General features: G+C 42.8%; 1 long non-coding RNA gene across 1 annotated transcript in view; it reads left to right on the top strand.

Moving 5' to 3' along the window:
* The window catches only part of LOC144791033 (uncharacterized), a 140,271-nt gene extending 133,963 nt beyond the window's left edge, over positions 1-6,308 (top strand). Inside the window, exon 3 of the long non-coding RNA XR_013602280.1 lies at positions 6,225-6,308. This is a non-coding gene — a long non-coding RNA (uncharacterized LOC144791033). The remainder of the gene's footprint in view (positions 1-6,224) is intronic.
* Positions 6,309-18,422: the final 12,114 nt, after the last annotated feature.

Here is an 18,422-nt window from a genome sequence, read left to right as displayed (position 1 = left end):
GTGGTACAACAGCTAAAGTGAATTTATGGTTACAAACCAAAACTTGAAAACCACTTAAATTGTGTAGTTATTGTTAGCTCCACAATTCATAACTTGCACAACAGCCATGCAAATCGGCACATGCACCCCATAATCAACGCTTAATGTGACAACTTCAATTACAAATGAAATAAATAATCATACATGTCAGATTACATATAATTTTACCATTAACACTATCAAAGAGACAACTATGAATATAGTTTCATTTACTGGTTTCAGTATGTGTTGTGTCTAAATGACATCTTGCTTTTTGGTGTTGTTAATTATTGGTATAAATATTGTGAAGTCATAAGCAGCAGCTAATGACTGCAGGGCCTTTGGTAGGGCCCTTAACCTGAGCCACCATGTGTTGCCAACCCATGCTATGCACAGCCTTGAGACCCACCATGGGTGGCAAACTTTAACAAAGTTGTTCCCACTGTGGACACCCCCATTAAAATGTAATCTAATGCTAGGCCATGTCTAAGAAGACAATTTTAAGAGTGAAATCTTAGATTTGAAATTGTATACAGTCTGCAAATGCGCCGGATATCGCAAGGCTAATTTTTGGGACCACAGACCTGACACACCTAAACGGTGCTTACTGTCCAGGGTCTCTGAACAGGGACCACAAGCTATAGGAGGGGTGCCAAGTGCTAGTTCAAGAGATGTATAGTGTGCTATCCCAGTACCTAGCCCAGAAAACTTGGTAGGGGACACAACATGGGTCCATGGGTTTCATAGTTCACCGTCTCATTACGGGGACAGCAGACTATTGGCTATGGACACAAGGGATATGTTGGGATCGGTGAACTCCCAGAGGGGCTTGCAGGCCCTGCAAAACAACCACTTGTGTCTTATTTTCCTACAGGTTTTGAGCAATGGGGAGCTCTTTGGTAGTCCTCCCACTTAGTCCTCAGGGTCAGCGTATTTGCACTCTACCCCGTTATATCAATGTTTATTTCTTTTTCAGGTTGTGAAGACCATGCCCCACATCCTGTAATGGCAACTGAAAGAGAAAATTAAGAGCCCTTCAAACCAATCAGAGTCATAGGGTCTGTGAACTCAGATTAGAGTTCTCACACTGGAAAGGGATGAAAGGAGAACATTATCCCTATTCCAACCACATTTAAATTAACTTTTGAATTTGGTTCTATAAACTGTACTCAAACCCTAGTTCAAAGATTGTTCATAGAATACCAGACCAGATAGTTCTAAACTTTTAACCATTTTCAAGCTCAACTGACACATTTTCGTAACACTGATTTCTCAAAAACGGATTTACTTCAAACCAAACAAAGGCACTTTCTTAGTAAAGTTCTTGGTTAGGGTTCTCGGATGAGTAGCTCAGAGCTACTAGTAGCTCTCCAGCAGCCTTTCAGTAGCTCCCCATGTGTAGCCAAGCTGAGGAAGTTAAAAGCTTTTACTTAGTTATAAAATTGAATTGGATATTACTGATGTTCTTTCTTAGGTACTAGGGGGTAATGTGTATATCACTATTGTGAAGTGGTCACGGCTGGTAATCCTGCATGCATTGCCCACTAATGGAATTTTGTCTGCAGTTGTCACTAATGTTAACACTGGTAATTTATTTTAGTAGCTCCCAATTGTTTTAAAAGAACATAAGTAACTCATTCTATAGAATAGGATGGAGATGCATGTTCGAGGTCCATGCCAAGTTTGATATAAAACCCTTCAGCTGTCTGCTCCCCGAAGACCTGCTGTCTACAATACCAAAACTTTCAGTGGGCTTTGGGTTAGCACAATTTTATCATTGTTTGGTTTTCTTGTGGCTCTCATTTCTTTGCTTTTTATTTTAAGGTTGCTTTCCTTTTACTGTGTGTGTCCTTTCCCTGGAACATACCTTCTTTACCATCCATTTGATTGGATGCCTTTTATCCTTCCACTGTTAACCTTCAGGTAAACTACTTTTTATATTTTGTCTGCACAGCACTTGCGCTGAGCTTGTGAAATCTATTGTATTTAATATAAATCTTAAAAGGGTCTTAGATCCTGCCTACTTGCGTTTCATTGGTTTGTGTTCTTGCCACTTACTTTTCCTCTGTTTCTATTGGCTGTAGCAAACAGTTTCCTGTTGTTTCTTGTATTTTTCTTCTGTGCTTCGCTCATCAGTTTCCCTGCAACCAAGTTCTATTTCCATCCGCTTTTGTGGAACTATTTTTTTAAGGGTTTGCATGCACAGTGCTTGTTTTTATTATTTCTTTTGAGCGAGCACTGCCCCTCCCTACCCAGAGGGACATTACTAAGAGGTGGACAGTGCCCCCACTGCCTTCACTTTTATTCGTCACTTACGAAAAGACAGGTCCCCCATGGGCTGATGAACCCACGTAAAAACTGCCCCTTTAAGAATCTTTGTGCCTTTCAGGCACTCTCCTTTAATTTCATTTGACATAGCCGGAAATGACGATCAGTTGTGCTCTGATCAGAGCTGCTGCCACGGGTAAGATCTTCTGCGTGTCAGTATTTCTGTGCATGTGCTAGTGCCTTTCTGTAACTCGATGGTGCAGCGCTCTGCTTTCAGTGCAGTGCTGTTATTTAATGTACAAATCATACCAAAGCTTCCCACTCCTTATAAAGACTTCTGAATAACCTTGACACGGTAGCATTTCCATTAGCGATGAGGGACGTTTTATTTCTAAATTGAGCAGGCGAAGCCAAGCTTTTCTTATTTCCAAATTATCTTTCTCTACCCCTCACAGAGAAAATGGTTTGTTCCAGGAATCGAGGCAGCAATCTTGGATGGACTGAGCTGAGACTGGGGCAGCAGTGGGGGAATGTTTGTATCTATCCCGGGAGGTGGAGTGGACAGCAGCAGCAGTAGCAAAGCAGGCAGTGCCACCATGGCCGCCACTGACATAGACAGGTTCCCGCTGAGTACTGCAGCACACGGGCCCTTTCACATTCACTGGTGCTGCCTCTCCCTTCAGACTGTGGTTCATGTGGATATGAGCTCTGCTGTTTTGTAGATGGCAGGGTGGTGGAGAACACAATTGCAATGTTATGAGACTTAATAATGTGTGCTTCGCTGTGCCGAGGGTCTACTAATTGAGAGTTCTGATTCTTCATGAGAAAGGAATGTTACTTGAAAGAAATAATCACCTCTTGGTGTATCCTACATTGCCTAGGAGAGGGGTGCTTACATACATCACATTAACTGAGATCTCCTCTATGTGTTGCGCTTTGTACATTGTGGTTATAAGAGGGGCATACACTCCAAAGGTTCATGGTTCCATAGCATTATCATACAAAGAGGAAAAGGAAAAAGTTGACAGAAAGTTAGTGCTTTGAACCGTTGGTTTGTTTTCCCCACTGGGACACAGTAAACGCTACTGAGGATGCTTTCCTAGGTTTGGCACTGAGATCTATTGCGCAAAGCTGTTTCCGAATGATGCACTTTGTCTGCATGTCAGGGTTGTAGTTTGATGCAATTACCTTTATAACTTGATGGTTTTATTGTGATGTAACATTACTTTGCATTTTTTGCTGTAATTCAGTGATTATTTAGTAGAGTTTGTGTAATTCAGGTCAGGCACCTCAAAGGCAAGGCTGTGGCAAGGTTGTCAACATCTGGGACCCCTCCTCCATCTCCAAACTCCTTTCAGTAGAACAGCTGTTTCCAGTTCTCTTTGAAGTGGGGGCAGGAGGTTGGGAGGACTGGGTGAAAATAAAAATCTGATGTATATACGTTTTGCAATGACCTGGCCACGGACCCCACACAGCCCCCTCCTTCAATGATAGCAGCATCCTGTGCAGTGGAAGTGCAGACTGGGAGGGTGATGCTGATGAGGTTCCAGGGTTCGGTAGTCTGTGGGTGAGTCGTGGCTCTGCTGCTGGCACCAGCACCGGTGATTCAGACGCTGTGCTCGCTTTGATCTGAAGTTGTCGCTTGGAAGCAGACATGCTTTTAACTGTACAGCAAATTTGAATCATGCAGGACTGTGGTGACACTGGAATACTCAGCTGTTTGCAAGATGGAAGGTAGTGTTGTTCAATAGACTTGTAGAACTGGAACAATGTTTTCTTTTGGTAAACATGCCTCCAACTTGGTTTGGATTTTTGCATGCCTGTGGCTGTGACAGAGGCATGCTCATGAGCCTGGGTATGGTGGTATAGCGCTATGCACTGCAGTTATCTGAACTCTACGTCTTTGGACTTTTCTGTGTCCACTCCAGTATTTAGTTATCAACAGGCTTGTGTTTGTCTTGACGTCCTACTGTTGTTTAGAAACTGTGTGTGACCATTAACAGGGTTTATAATGTACTAATTGCAGACAAGATGCTCCTCTCTTGCATATTTAAGTATCTGTTGTGCACGATACTTTGAAATAATTGTTTGTCTGATGTCTGGATAGAGACCACGCGGGTTGTGAGGCTCCTCTATTTTCCCTGGGTTATCTCCAAAAGAGCAAGCGGTTTATCTTAACTGACAGATCTGTTTTTTGCCTGAGAGAGAACACTCACATCCTTCTCCTTGCACTCATACACTGCTCCCACACACCTCTTAATATATATCTCATAGCCAAAACCTAATGCATGTACCAATGCTTGTTTCTTTTGCTTTCATGGGTCGTTTTTTTCTTTTTTTCAGCTCTCTGTTGAAGTGTATTTGTTTTCTTGCTCTCTCCCCTATTTGCTGCTTTCCTGCTCACAACCTTCCCTACTGCTCTCTCTGTTCTTTCTACCCAGCTCATCCATTTCTTCCGATGTTCATCTCAGTATTTTTTCCATATCCTCTTACTCCTCCATAACACGCCCAGCCCTCCCTGTTCACCATTTTCCACACTGCTCTGTGATATTCTGGCTACACGTTCACTCTTCTGTTGCTCCACTGCCCTTTTGTTTTTAATTTAAAAAAAATAAAAATCAAGAGGGCTGAGCAGCTGCCATTTTTAATCAGGATGTGTGTTTTGATACTGAGCTTTCCAGCAAGTTTTTAAAATGTTTTACTTCATTGACTCAAGATTGGCGTCTGCCATCTTGGAAAAGTAAATTGAAAAGTAATGCGTAAAGCTCAAGCTGCTTGTAAAAATAAATGGCCTCACAGCGTTATGATGGATCTTATGGGATTCAAATGGCAAGAGACAAAGTCACTTTTTTGTACCAACCCCCCCCCCTCTTTATTTCCTACACCTCTGCTCGAAACCTGCTGTGCCAAATCTTAACAGGATTAATTTTTCTTTTAGAACGTTTTGTGCAATTGCTTTGAACAAAGTTATACATAAACAAATTGCTTAAGTACATACCGGTTATCTTTATTTTGTAGTATCACCAATAATAATAAAACAACATAATGTCGACAACAATGATAGAAAAATAAGACATTAAGAACAATGACGTCTTAAAAGATGCATGAGTAACGTGGTAAAACAAGCGATAAAAGCAGACCATTCTATGTAAATCATTCAGAATACGCGGTAAAATCAACCATACCACTGCAAAGCGATTTTGACAGCACTGTCACACTGGGCGAGAAAGAAATCTATTTTGATGCAGGCAGAAATAAATCTCATGGTTCATCTAATGTGAGCATTTTATCACAGTCTCTGGCAATCAGCTCCAAACAGATAGCGACCATATCTGAGAGATATCCTAACTCAGGAACACGGGTGACCTGGTTATGTTCATGTCAAAATCCTCCAAGAACAGAGATAAATGTGTCAGATAATTTGTCAAGTGAGTGGCTCTGCCCAAAGAACAAAATAAAGGCAGTTTTTACTGGTGGAGAAATAATATTTTACTGTGTGTGAGTTTATCTGGTTTGTTTTTCACAGAACTACATTTCTGTCCACAGCGGTGTAATTGTGACCTATTGTTTCAATCATTCTAAACAATTTAACCATTACGCGAGGTAGAATCTCTCAGAAAATAAATGTACTCGACGTGTAAGGTAAAAAAAAAAAACGGAAAAGCACAAAGATGGAAAAATGTAAGAGCGTGTGAAGGTGCGAAGCTTTTAGCGACTCGTATTTCTCACGTAGTAGTACTAGACTTTGGACCTCGGTAGGTGTGATCCCAGAAAATTGCCCTGTATTTCTGCCTTCCCTGAGTTAGTGATACTTGGTAACGAGTGGCTCCTTAGAAATGTGAAATTACAGTGGACATATGCAATTTCGATCCTGGTTGCCCTAGTTTATTCTTCATTTCTCTCTGATATTTCACCTGGGTATTTTCTGCTATTTGCAGGTGGGGACTCCAGTGAAGAATGCAAGAACACAGAGTGACTGTGGAACGTGCAAATCCAAGGAGGCTAGTAAATACTGTTCCCAGCCCCTCCATTTTCAAAAAGGGGCACTTATATTAGGCCCTTTTGTGATAGGTGTCCAGCAGAGTGTTGAATACAATCGTGGGACACATACACCCCTGGTAGGCGCAGGTTGTGTGATGTCGGACTGGCTCAAAGGGCAATCAGGCAGTGCCCGATGGCATGGTATGACAGGTCAGAATGTGGGCCATTTCCTTGGCTGTTTGTGGGTAGTTTTATGGTCTGCTTGGCTGGTTTTTACTGTTGATTTCAATTATATTAAAAAGACCTTGCCTGCAGCAAGCTCAAATCTCTGCATGTTTTGGATACACTTATACAGCGTGGGGCATTGCATGGCTTGATAAATCTCACTTAGGTTTCGCAGGCACCCTTGCGCCCCCTTGCGTGGCGCAAGTGCGACGCAAAACATTGATAAATATGCCCCTGTGTCTTTTCAAGTTGAAAGCTGGCCAGTTTGCGAACATGGGACCATTTATTTTTAGCCATCTAATAACCAGATGGGGGCCATTTTTATTTTGCTGCCAGGCCTATTCTTCTGTGTCAGTTTGACCCTGATGTGATGAGTCTGATATGGCAGAAATTAATGACTCTGAGCATGTGTAATGAATTGTGATGAATATATTGAAGACAATGGATTAATGTGTGTATATGAGTATGCAATTGATGGCCAATGTTTATGATTGCTTTTAGGAGAATATGGCCCTCCTCATTAGGGGCATCCTAATTCTGATAGGGCCGTTCAAATATGGTGCTGGTACCAGCCCCTTTGGAATTCTGAGATCTGCGGGAATACAGCATATCTCCTAACTTTCGCCCCGAGAATGGGCTAATGGAAACAGCCAAAATCTCTGACTGAATGAGCCAGACCTGGGATTACTGGTTCTCCTGGTAGTTACTCATGGGCAGATCCTCCCCAATGGCTATAATGACAAAAACTGTGAGGCCGAGAGGATAGCAATGGAGAAACCTTGAGTAACCTGGGAAGAGGCCCACAGTTATGGTCCCATTGATCGACCTATGTGAGAAGGACCCTAGGATGAAGCATGCCACTTCTTGTGGGGGGGGATTTATATTGTTCCACAGTTAGAATACACAAGGTTTCTCCATTATTACCTATGTGCACAATTGCTTTTGTCATTATAGGACGAAGCAATGGACATGATGAAGAAATGATTGGTTTGAGGCAATACTAATGATAAGCTAAAGGTGAGCAAGTGGCGGCAAAGATTCTTCACCAGTTCTTCCTGGACCTGAAAAGAACTTGCAATAACCATAAATCTTGAATGAATCCGACAGCGCAAATGCAGCAATGGTTTCCTTTAGACCATTTGTGAGCCATCTATGTGATAACCTTAAGGTCACCTCAAACTGGCAAAAGCACACTCTAAACATGCATTCCATACCACTAAACCTGTTCAATCCAATAAAAAGGATCTGCGCTTACACGTATAGAAGATAATTGCATCAGTAAAAGTGGAAGTAAAAAAAGGTAAAAGTAAAAAAAAAAGTAAAAGTAAAATAATTCTAAAAAAGTAAAAAACTAAATACAAACGTACATAAATAGTAAAGTAAAAGTATTTCTAAGGATGTGGTAGATCATCATGGAGGTTGATGCTGGTGATGCATTGAAGTGGGTGGACAAGGCTGCTTAGGACTCGGAGGGCCAGCAAGATTCAGAAGCTGTTGAGAATCTACATTTGAAACTGGATTCGCTGGTGGTAGATTCACAAGGTAAGAACATTTTTGAGTTGGTTCGAGCAGGCTCATCCAGGTAATGATCCTGCAATTATTTGACCTCCAATTCAGGTTATTCAGTTTTGTGGTCTTAGGCCAACAGGGCATGGCACTTGATGTAAAGTCTACAAAGGTAGAACCTCCACCCTTTTGGCAGAGCAGCTCTCCACACTTTCCATAGAGTTACATGTGACTGAGGGTATGTTGATTTGTCTCTGCCACCCTGAGCTGTGCATTCTCAAAAATGAGGCTTGGTGCTCTCAGTTTTATTTGTGGCATTATTGGATGGAGACAGAAGAGAAAGATGGATTTGAATTGCATATAATTTAAGGGGAAGCTATACAAGTGAGAAGAAATTCAGTGGTGCCAATTGAGCATTTCTTTTCAGTGAATATCTGCATCTTCTTACACAGGTATATTTGGTGAAACTATATGACTTGCATATATATGTGTGACATCATGTCAACAGAAAATGACATTAGTCACTCTATGAGGGCAAGAAGTACTCCACGTCCAGATATATGGCCGTGGAGGAGAAAGTGGCATAAAGAACAGTTTTGGTCAAATTTCATGTGCCACATTTCTTGTAGCATTTAAAAGTCAATCCCTGCTCAGTTATAAACGGCTTTGTGCCACGAAGCACTGCCTCTCTGCCAATTCATAACAAGCATTTGCAATGCAATAGGTCTCGCAGTAATTAAGTCTGAGCTTTTGGCACTGCTAAATATTGCAACACTAATTGCAACCCTGGCTGCCTGGATGCCTGCTGGACTGGGAGGCTGGAGGACTTTTCCTTGCTCTCACAGCTGTTATTATTCACACAGCTCTACACAGCTCTGATGATGCACCTCACGCACGGGGCTGACGCAGGTATTATTTACACAGCTCTGATGATGCACCTCAGGCACGGGCTCACAGCTGTTATTATTCACACAGCTCTGATGAAGCACCTCAGGCACGGTGGGCTATGAGCCTCTCTGGTCTCTAAAATAACCAAATGCCGCTACCACTTTAGCAGGAGGGGGGCGGGCACCGGCAATGTGCCCCGACGCACCCCCTCGTACAATGATGGCCCACTGAGCACTCGTGGGCTAAGAAAGCAAACACAACTGCCCTTGTGATGCTGGAGTCCCGCTCGGGGGACTCAAAATGATAATGGCGCCGGAGCCCCTGGGGGGCTTTGAACCAATATGCCCCAAACGTTGGAGTCCCCCTTCTGGGGACTCGAAATAACAGTGCCCGCAGAGCTGCTGGAATTAAAGGGGGAGCGGCCCGCTGCCTTCCGGGGCCGCTCCAGGAGTATGCCCGGGCCTCCACGGGGTCTCTAAAGAACACTGGGCCCCCCGCCTCGAGACGCCCGCACTCACCGGCCCTCTTGGGGACTTCACTCTGTCTCCGTGCTGCTCCGGGGCTCCATCGGCGGCGTCTCCGCTCCCAGGGCAGCGGGACTCTGGCACCCGGTCCCGCTCCTGGGGGCCGGGCCTCCTTCGTGGGCACTGGGCGGGGTAGAGAGTGAAAAATTGGCAAGGTTTCTGTGGCAGAAAATGCCCCCGGAATCCTGCCGTGCACGCACCGGAAGTCAGGCAATGTCGCCTGTGACGGGGACGGGGCCTCGTCCAGACCGGAAGAGGAGGCAGGCGGAGTAAATGCATATCGCGGCCCGGGGCTCCTGTGAGCGGTGGAGAGCCCCGGGGCCACCAGCAGGAGGTTGCGCAACTGTTGCGGGCTCCCTTGACCAAGAGGGAGTGCCGGGAAAGGAGCTGGCAAGAGCCGCAGCGTGAACTCTGCGGAGGGGGCACAAGGCACATGCCCGGTGCCTGCCCCTGCCGTGTGCTGAGAGCGGAGTCCCCCGAGATTGGCCCGGTAAGTTCAAAAGGGCTGGGGGGGGGCGGTGCACTCTTGTTTGTGTATGTGTGCGACGGCGGGGGCGGTGCACTCGTGTGTGTGTGCGTGTGTGTGTGTATGTGTGGGGGGGCGTATGAGCGTGCGTGCATGGGCGCTCGTGTGTGTGTCTCTGTGTATGCGTGTGGGGTGTTGGAGCTTCCCAGGAGACAGCAGCTGGCCACAGCGAGCGCGTTCGTGTGCGCGTGGCCTGCTCCGATCGCGTCTGAGAGGAAATACGCGCGGCCAGGTGCTGTCTCCTGGAAAGCTGTGTCAGTAACAATAAATCTCTGGCGAGACAGCGCTGCGCGCTGTAATCGCCACGAGACCTAAAAAGTGCCATGCTTGGAGTGTACCTACGCCACTCTCCCTAAGTTTTTGTCAAAAAGCCAAATTAAGTATAATGGCCTGACCTGGCTTTGCGAAAGTCTATCACTGAGTGAAATTAGGCACAGGCGAGGGAGGAAGCAGTTGTTTGTGTATGATACATATATTTAGAGCTGGAAAAGCCAACAAATTAACAGGAAGAGTCGAGCCAGAGCTGAGCCAGCAGTCTGGCTTGTCTCTTAGATCCTGTACATGAGCCCAGCACTGAAAATGTTTGCTATGGTAATCATTCAACAAGCATCACCCAAAGTATCATATTCTCTTCAAAATTCCCAAAAGTGAATTTCTTTAATATGTGGAAGCGTTGACATTAATACATAGCATTATAGCACTGGACAGAGCAGTACTTATTAAAAGTGATAGTTGATAGTTTTTAAATATGAATTTAGAATCATTCCTGAACCCATCCCCACACTGATTACAGTGCCATTAGTGAACCAAGAGGCAAGACAGTTGTCATGTGAACCCTTTATGTGGCCCAAATTATTATAGTGCAACACTATAGTTTATTAAATCGAACACAATAGCTTTTTGTACAGCTGGTATTTTGAACTTAAATATTTGAAACTGCTTTCAAAAGTGATTATGAAGAAAAAGGAGTTTTAGCTAAATTAATTATTTTCCTACGATAACCCAATTTAAGCAGGGAAGCCACAATTTGTCCTGGTTTTGTGGTTTTACTTTCTACAAATCAGCTAGTCTGGGCCGGCCTTGGGCATGTGTGAGCTGGGCCCAGGCCGGGGGTGCCAATATTTCGAGGGGCGCAGTAGGGAGTTGCTTGATTTAATTTAATGCAACAGCATCTGCCCATCCCACTTGGGGGCCGATTCCGATTCGGTAAATTAATCCGTACGACGATTTGAATCCGTAGCCCTTTCCGTACGAATCGTATAATTCCGTCCAAATCGCATAGTACGATTCGTATGAAAAATATACGACCGAATCGTTGCGAACCGTACGAAAAGCAAGGGAAAATCCGTACGACACGGACCCTCACAGTGAACCGTACGAATCGTAAACATGCTGTACGACCCGACTCGGACTGAGAATGCGATTCGTATGGAAACGTCAGGTATGAGCGATTCGTACGGAGAGCCACACAATCACATACGCACCGCAATAGGTATGGTTTGTAGGGATATGGTTCGTACACTCCATCATTGCAGGGGTACGGGTCCATGGGGTATGGTTCATACACCCCATCATGGCAGGGGTACAGTTCCATGGGGTGTACAAACCGTACCCGTATGAACCGTACCCCTGCAATCATGGGGTGTACGCACCGTACCCGGGGGGGGGGTCTGTTTCCGTACGCATTACGAGGCGAAATCAGCTTTTCCGGACGTTTTCAGCTCACGTAAGTAAAGAGTCGTACGGAGTGGTGTCCACATGAATCGTACTTGCTGGGTCGAAAAAGGCTGCTGTAACCCGTACGAACATTGCGTACTGCGTGTTCCGAGTGCGATCCGTACGGTTTCTTGAATCGTAAGGTCTTTTGTACGATTAGTACGGAGAACTGCATTGAGTACACATCGTACTACATCGTACTACATCGTACGTACGGGTACGGTTCTGGGTACGAATCGTATGGGAAATATGCTCCGTATGGCGATTCGGACTGGATTTTACCGAATCTGAATCGGCCCCATGGTGTCTATCATCAGGGTCCTGTTAAAGACTATGTAATCAGCCCTTAATTTACCTTAGCATAATTGTTAGCACCTCATCAAACCCCTGCTTGTCCTCCTAACTTTCTCATACCTCTTGATGTCACACCGCAAGGAATGCCCCCCACCCCCCAACCAGGCCCCACCTCAAACACCAACTTTTCTTTCTGCCCAGGGCACTGTCCCAGTCAGTCTGATGTAGGGAGGGCCCTGCAACTAGTAAATGAGTAATCATTCATCTCGACTTTTTTAGTTAATGATTTGTTTTTACCTCTTTGAGCATTTTTCTGCAGTTTTTATTTATTTTTACCTCTTTGTTAATTTTTCTGCACTTTTTATGTAGCGCGCTCTCCACCCGAAAAAAGTTTTGGAGTGCTTTACATGAGCACCACTTACATCACACAAATGACCATTCGTTGTTTTTAGACACAGGAAGATTAAGCGATCTGCCCACAATCACAGGATGTTCAGTCAACGTCAATTCACAACCTGATTACCCTGTTCCAAAGTTGGCAGCTCTAGCAGTAACATCTAGTGGGGATGGGTTTGCACTCCACTCGTTTTCATGTATTCTCAAAGGTTCATCAAATTCACTTTTTTACTTTTAACTATGCGTGCTCAAAGAGAACGTGCTCAGCCCAACCTTCACGTGTTCAAACTAAACAACATAAATGGAACAACTTTATGTCCCAAATCTTTGGCACAGCAAAATGCCATTTAGGCAGTCTATTTTTTTCACTTTTAATCCATTTTCTTCATTTCTCAGCTGTTTCATCACTCTTTTTCATCTCATTGATCCAACTCAACATGTACTCTGTCGCAATCCACAGGTGAGAAATTATGGCAATTTCCCAAATTTCTTGTGTTAACGATGGGCCATCCGAACCTCTTTCAAAAACACGTGCTAGAGCCAGGTTCTTTAAAAAGCAGTTTATTTGCACCCAATGCATTTCAAGCCAATCTGGCTCTTCGTCAGGGGTCACTGAAAATTACAATATGTACATACATTAGTATACCATCTTATTGTTATCTGAATCTCAACTACATTCTTTACTTTCTCTGCTCGGTTAAAAACTTAAAAACTTCATTTGCATATTTATACCGGTAAACTTTTACAATACTCTTCCCCGCATATGTCGCACCGTTTTCAAAAGCAACCCTGTTCTATTTGTACGAAAACCCTCATGTCATTATTTACACTATGTATTCGTTAACCTCTTGTAATCAATGTCCACACTTTGTTTGTATGAGAACCTTGAACCTTACTGACATTATTAACGCTATAGTTGCATTACCCTCTTTCAATCAGTGTCTCTAACGTACCTGCTGGCACTCCTTCATTGTGCTACAAAAACGTCTTTCTCCTCACTAACTCGCCGATGCGTAATCATGAGCTCTGCGGTCTGACCATTTTTAAACCTTAATTCCGTCCCTCGTACCCGATCTAGTCCCGCACTGATTACGTAGATGTCACCTGACCTCCCGCTATTCCTCATTTTTCGTTGTAAACACTCATACTCCCATAATGCATGTTTTCCTTTCTACAGCGTGACAAGGTGCCGTTGATTTATGCTAAATATCTACATTCTCATTACAAATATGCTAGTTTGCTGGAAGCTTGTAGTAAACGGTATAAAAATAGAAAGTTCAACATTGTTTCTAATTCAGTGATATGCTGTTTCTCTAAAATAAACATGCTTTACGAACTCAGATATTCCGTCTCACTTGTGGAATGTGATATAACCAACTTGGTTTTTAACTTCTTCTACCAATTAGTTTGGGTGCAAAACCCCAGGGCTAATTTATACAAAACATCTAGTGGGGATGGGTTTGCACTCCACTCGTTTTCATGTATTCTCAAAGGTTCATCAAATTCACTTTTTTACTTTTAACAATGCGTGCTCAAAGAGAACGTGCTCAGCCCAACCTTCACGTGTTCAAACTAAACAACATAAATGGAACAACTTTATGTCCCAAATCTTTGGCACAGCAAAATGCCATTTAGGCAGTCTATTTTTTCACTTTTAATCCATTTTCTTCATTTCTCAGCTGTTTCATCACTCTTTTTCATCTCATTGATCCAACTCAACATGTACTCTGTCGCAATCCACAGGTGAGAAATTATGGCAATTTCCCAAATTACAATATGTACATACATTAGTATACCATATGTATGTACATATTGTAATTTTCAGTGACCCCTGACGAAGAGCCAGATTGGCTTGAAATGCATTGGGTGCAAATAAACTGCTTTTTAAAGAACCTGGCTCTAGCACGTGTTTTTGAAAGAGGTTCGGATGGCCCATCGTTAACACAAGAAATTTGGGAAACAGCAGGTACGTTAGAGACACTGATTGAAAGAGGGTAATGCAACTATAGCGTTAATAATGTCAGTAAGGTTCAAGGTTCTCATACAAACAAAGTGTGGACATTGATTAAAAGAGGTTAACGAATACATAGTGTAAATAATGACATGAGGGTTTTCGTACAAATAGAACAGGGTTGCTTTTGAAAACGGTGCGACATATGCGGGGAAGAGTATTGTAAAAGTTTACCGGTATAAATATGCAAATGAAGTTTTTAAGTTTTTAACCGAGCAGAGAAAGTAAAGAATGTAGTTGAGATTCAGATAACAATAAGATGGTATACTAATGTATGTACATATTGTAATTTTCAGTGACCCCTGACGAAGAGCCAGATTGGCTTGAAATGCATTGGGTGCAAATAAACTGCTTTTTAAAGAACCTGGCTCTAGCACGTGTTTTTGAAAGAGGTTCGGATGGCCCATCGTTAACACAAGAAATTTGGGAAATTGCCATAATTTCTCACCTGTGGATTGCGACAGAGTACATGTTGAGTTGGATCAATGAGATGAAAAAGAGTGATGAAACAGCTGAGAAATGAAGAAAATGGATTAAAAGTGAAAAAAATAGACTGCCTAAATGGCATTTTGCTGTGCCAAAGATTTGGGACATAAAGTTGTTCCATTTATGTTGTTTAGTTTGAACACGTGAAGGTTGGGCTGAGCACGTTCTCTTTGAGCACGCATAGTTAAAAGTAAAAAAGTGAATTTGATGAACCTTTGAGAATACATGAAAACGAGTGGAGTGCAAACCCATCCCCACTAGATGTTTTGTATAAATTAGCCCTGGGGTTTTGCACCCAAACTAATTGGTAGAAGAAGTTAAAAACCAAGTTGGTTATATCACATTCCACAAGTGAGACGGAATATCTGAGTTCGTAAAGCATGTTTATTTTAGAGAAACAGCATATCACTGAATTAGAAACAATGTTGAACTTTCTATTTTTATACCGTTTACTACAAGCTTCCAGCAAACTAGCATATTTGTAATGAGAATGTAGATATTTAGCATAAATCAAGGGCACCTTGTCACGCTGTAGAAAGGAAAACATGCATTATGGGAGTATGAGTGTTTACAACGAAAAATGAGGAATAGCGGGAGGTCAGGTGACATCTACGTAATCAGTGCGGGACTAGATCGGGTACGAGGGACGGAATTAAGGTTTAAAAATGGTCAGACCGCAGAGCTCATGATTACGCATCGGCGAGTTAGTGAGGAGAAAGACGTTTTTGTAGCACAATGAAGGAGTGCCAGCAGGTACGTTAGAGACACTGATTGAAAGAGGGTAATGCAACTATAGCGTTAATAATGTCAGTAAGGTTCAAGGTTCTCATACAAACAAAGTGTGGACATTGATTAAAAGAGGTTAACGAATACATAGTGTAAATAATGACATGAGGGTTTTCGTACAAATAGAACAGGGTTGCTTTTGAAAACGGTGCGACATATGCGGGGAAGAGTATTGTAAAAGTTTACCGGTATAAATATGCAAATGAAGTTTTTAAGTTTTTAACCGAGCAGAGAAAGTAAAGAATGTAGTTGAGATTCAGATAACAATAAGATGGTATACTAATGTATGTACATATTGTAATTTTCAGTGACCCCTGACGAAGAGCCAGATTGGCTTGAAATGCATTGGGTGCAAATAAACTGCTTTTTAAAGAACCTGGCTCTAGCACGTGTTTTTGAAAGAGGTTCGGATGGCCCATCGTTAACACAAGAAATTTGGGAAATTGCCATAATTTCTCACCTGTGGATTGCGACAGAGTACATGTTGAGTTGGATCAATGAGATGAAAAAGAGTGATGAAACAGCTGAGAAATGAAGAAAATGGATTAAAAGTGAAAAAAATAGACTGCCTAAATGGCATTTTGCTGTGCCAAAGATTTGGGACATAAAGTTGTTCCATTTATGTTGTTTAGCTCTAGCAGTAACCCCACGTCCTGGGTAGAGAGACAGTGGCAGACAGAAGTCATAGGAAAGCTCAGTTGGCTATGGAAACGAGGTTCTAAACAGACCTCAAGCTAGCCAGAGCCAGGCTACTTGCTTGTTTAGAGGAAAGCACATATGTAATGCAGATTGCCCTTTTATGTATGTTTTCGCATAAGAAATTGAATCGGCGGGTGGCTTTTGGGTACAAATCCAAGAAACATAACACTGCATGCTCGCCTTTGTGCCATAGGGCATTGCAGCACGCTGTCTAAACAAACCTTTTCGCATGACTGTCAATGATGACATCATTAGAAGGCAACTCCCGTAATCTAGAACTGTGGAGTACAGGGGGTCAAATATAAAACCTTGGCAACTTCGTGAAGTGCAAATATTATGTATTTCACCATAAAAAAACATAAACGTCTTATCTTCTTTGTGATCTTGGTCTTTTCATAGTTCATTTTATTTTTCGTATTGAGTAAAGCGAGAAAAAAAGACAGCGATGTGGGGGAAATAGAGCAGGAGAAGTTAAAATGGAGATACATAAACATAGAGAAAGAGAGAGACAGATGGGCGATAGAATTAGAGAGACCGAAAACAAGAGAGAGTGAAAAAAAGGTAGGAACGACGGGTGACAGAGGGAAAAAAAGAGAGACGAAAAGAGGAAACTAGTGAAACGTAAATAGAGTAGACGGGGACAAAAACAAGGTAAAAACAACTGGAGAAAAGAGAATGATAGGTATGAAAAGGGGGAACAGGAAACGAGATATTGGAAGGACACAAAGGAGAGATGGAGAGAGTGTGTGGAAGGAGGGAGTACAAAATCTTCTGCGTCTATCCGTGACAAGCGTTCTCGTGACACTGCGCCTCCTATCGGCTCTTTGACACATTACAATTCTTCTGTTTACTTCTTTCCTCAGTTTAATTGACTGGGTCACCATCACTGGCTGCGTTTTTTTGACTAAGGATAAGCTGCGTGTTCCCGAATAGCTCACTCTCAGCAATAAAAAAAAAGTGCATTTACATTTTAAATGAAAGAACATGGATAGCAATTGACTGTGCCAGATAAAAAGAATGGATTTCTCCCTTGCAAAGGCAGGCATGTGTTCTGTTTAGCATGAAGAGGTTCCCATTGTTCAATCTGAGCAGGATGAAAGTGCAGCTGGAAATGTTTGATGACAACAAGGACAGCTACAAATCTGTGACTAAGGCGTTACGTCTGTTCCACGGAACCAGACCAGATGTCCTGAAATATTTTGCAAAACGAGAAGCAAGCATATACAACGGTATTTTGTTTATCCATATAGTACATGCATAGTAGAGTATTGGATTCATGTTTAATGGCGGATTCATTTTTTATAACAACGTCAGCCAAGACCTTTACATATTACTACAACATTATGTATAGTATACTTATAAATAGGGGCTTTCAACCCACCCTCTTTATTCATTGGTGTGTTATTCTGCCATTCACATGTTTCTTCTGCCCACTAGAGCATGCTGCCTGGGGCAGTGAGTCAGCCCACTTTAGCTATAGGCTAGTTTCAATGTGAAAGGTGGCATTCTGCCCTTTCATCAAGAGCACATCCACACACAAAGTTGTTTCCTTAAGTGCAAGGAATTACTATGTCCCAAAAATATTTCTTGCTTTTAGCCATTTTCTTTTACAGTGATGAGGGCCCAGCAGCTTTCCCAGTAACGAAATTTGCAAAAACCATGAAACAACAAAACAAGCATTGGCAAAGCAAAAGGCTAGCAGACGCCCCCAGACCAATTAGCTTTACCAATGCCTGTTTTCAATCGGTGAGTCCCTAATTCAGAGAAGAAGTAGCCTGTATCATGATTGTGGAAGTCCATTAAAAATCAGGATACTTAGGTCTACTCAAATTACACTGTCTCCTGAAGGTACATTAGGCACACAGTAAATAGTGGTTGTGCGTGATTCAGTATTTACTTGGTGCACATTTGCGAAACAATTGCTCTTTCTGAAGTTCACAGAGGGGGATAATGGCCTAAAAGCATATTAGACATATGTTGATGTTTGCAAACAGTACATGTGTGCTATTTCACCCCACTGTTGCACCAAGTTTGACATGGCAAAAACCTTCTGGCACAAAATCCCTAGGAAATGCAATTTGCCACCAGATTGTTATAT

Source organism: Lissotriton helveticus, chromosome 11, assembly GCF_964261635.1.
Source record: "Lissotriton helveticus chromosome 11, aLisHel1.1, whole genome shotgun sequence".
Lineage (NCBI taxonomy): Eukaryota > Metazoa > Chordata > Amphibia > Caudata > Salamandridae > Lissotriton > Lissotriton helveticus.
This window is presented reverse-complemented; position numbering and strand designations above follow the sequence as displayed.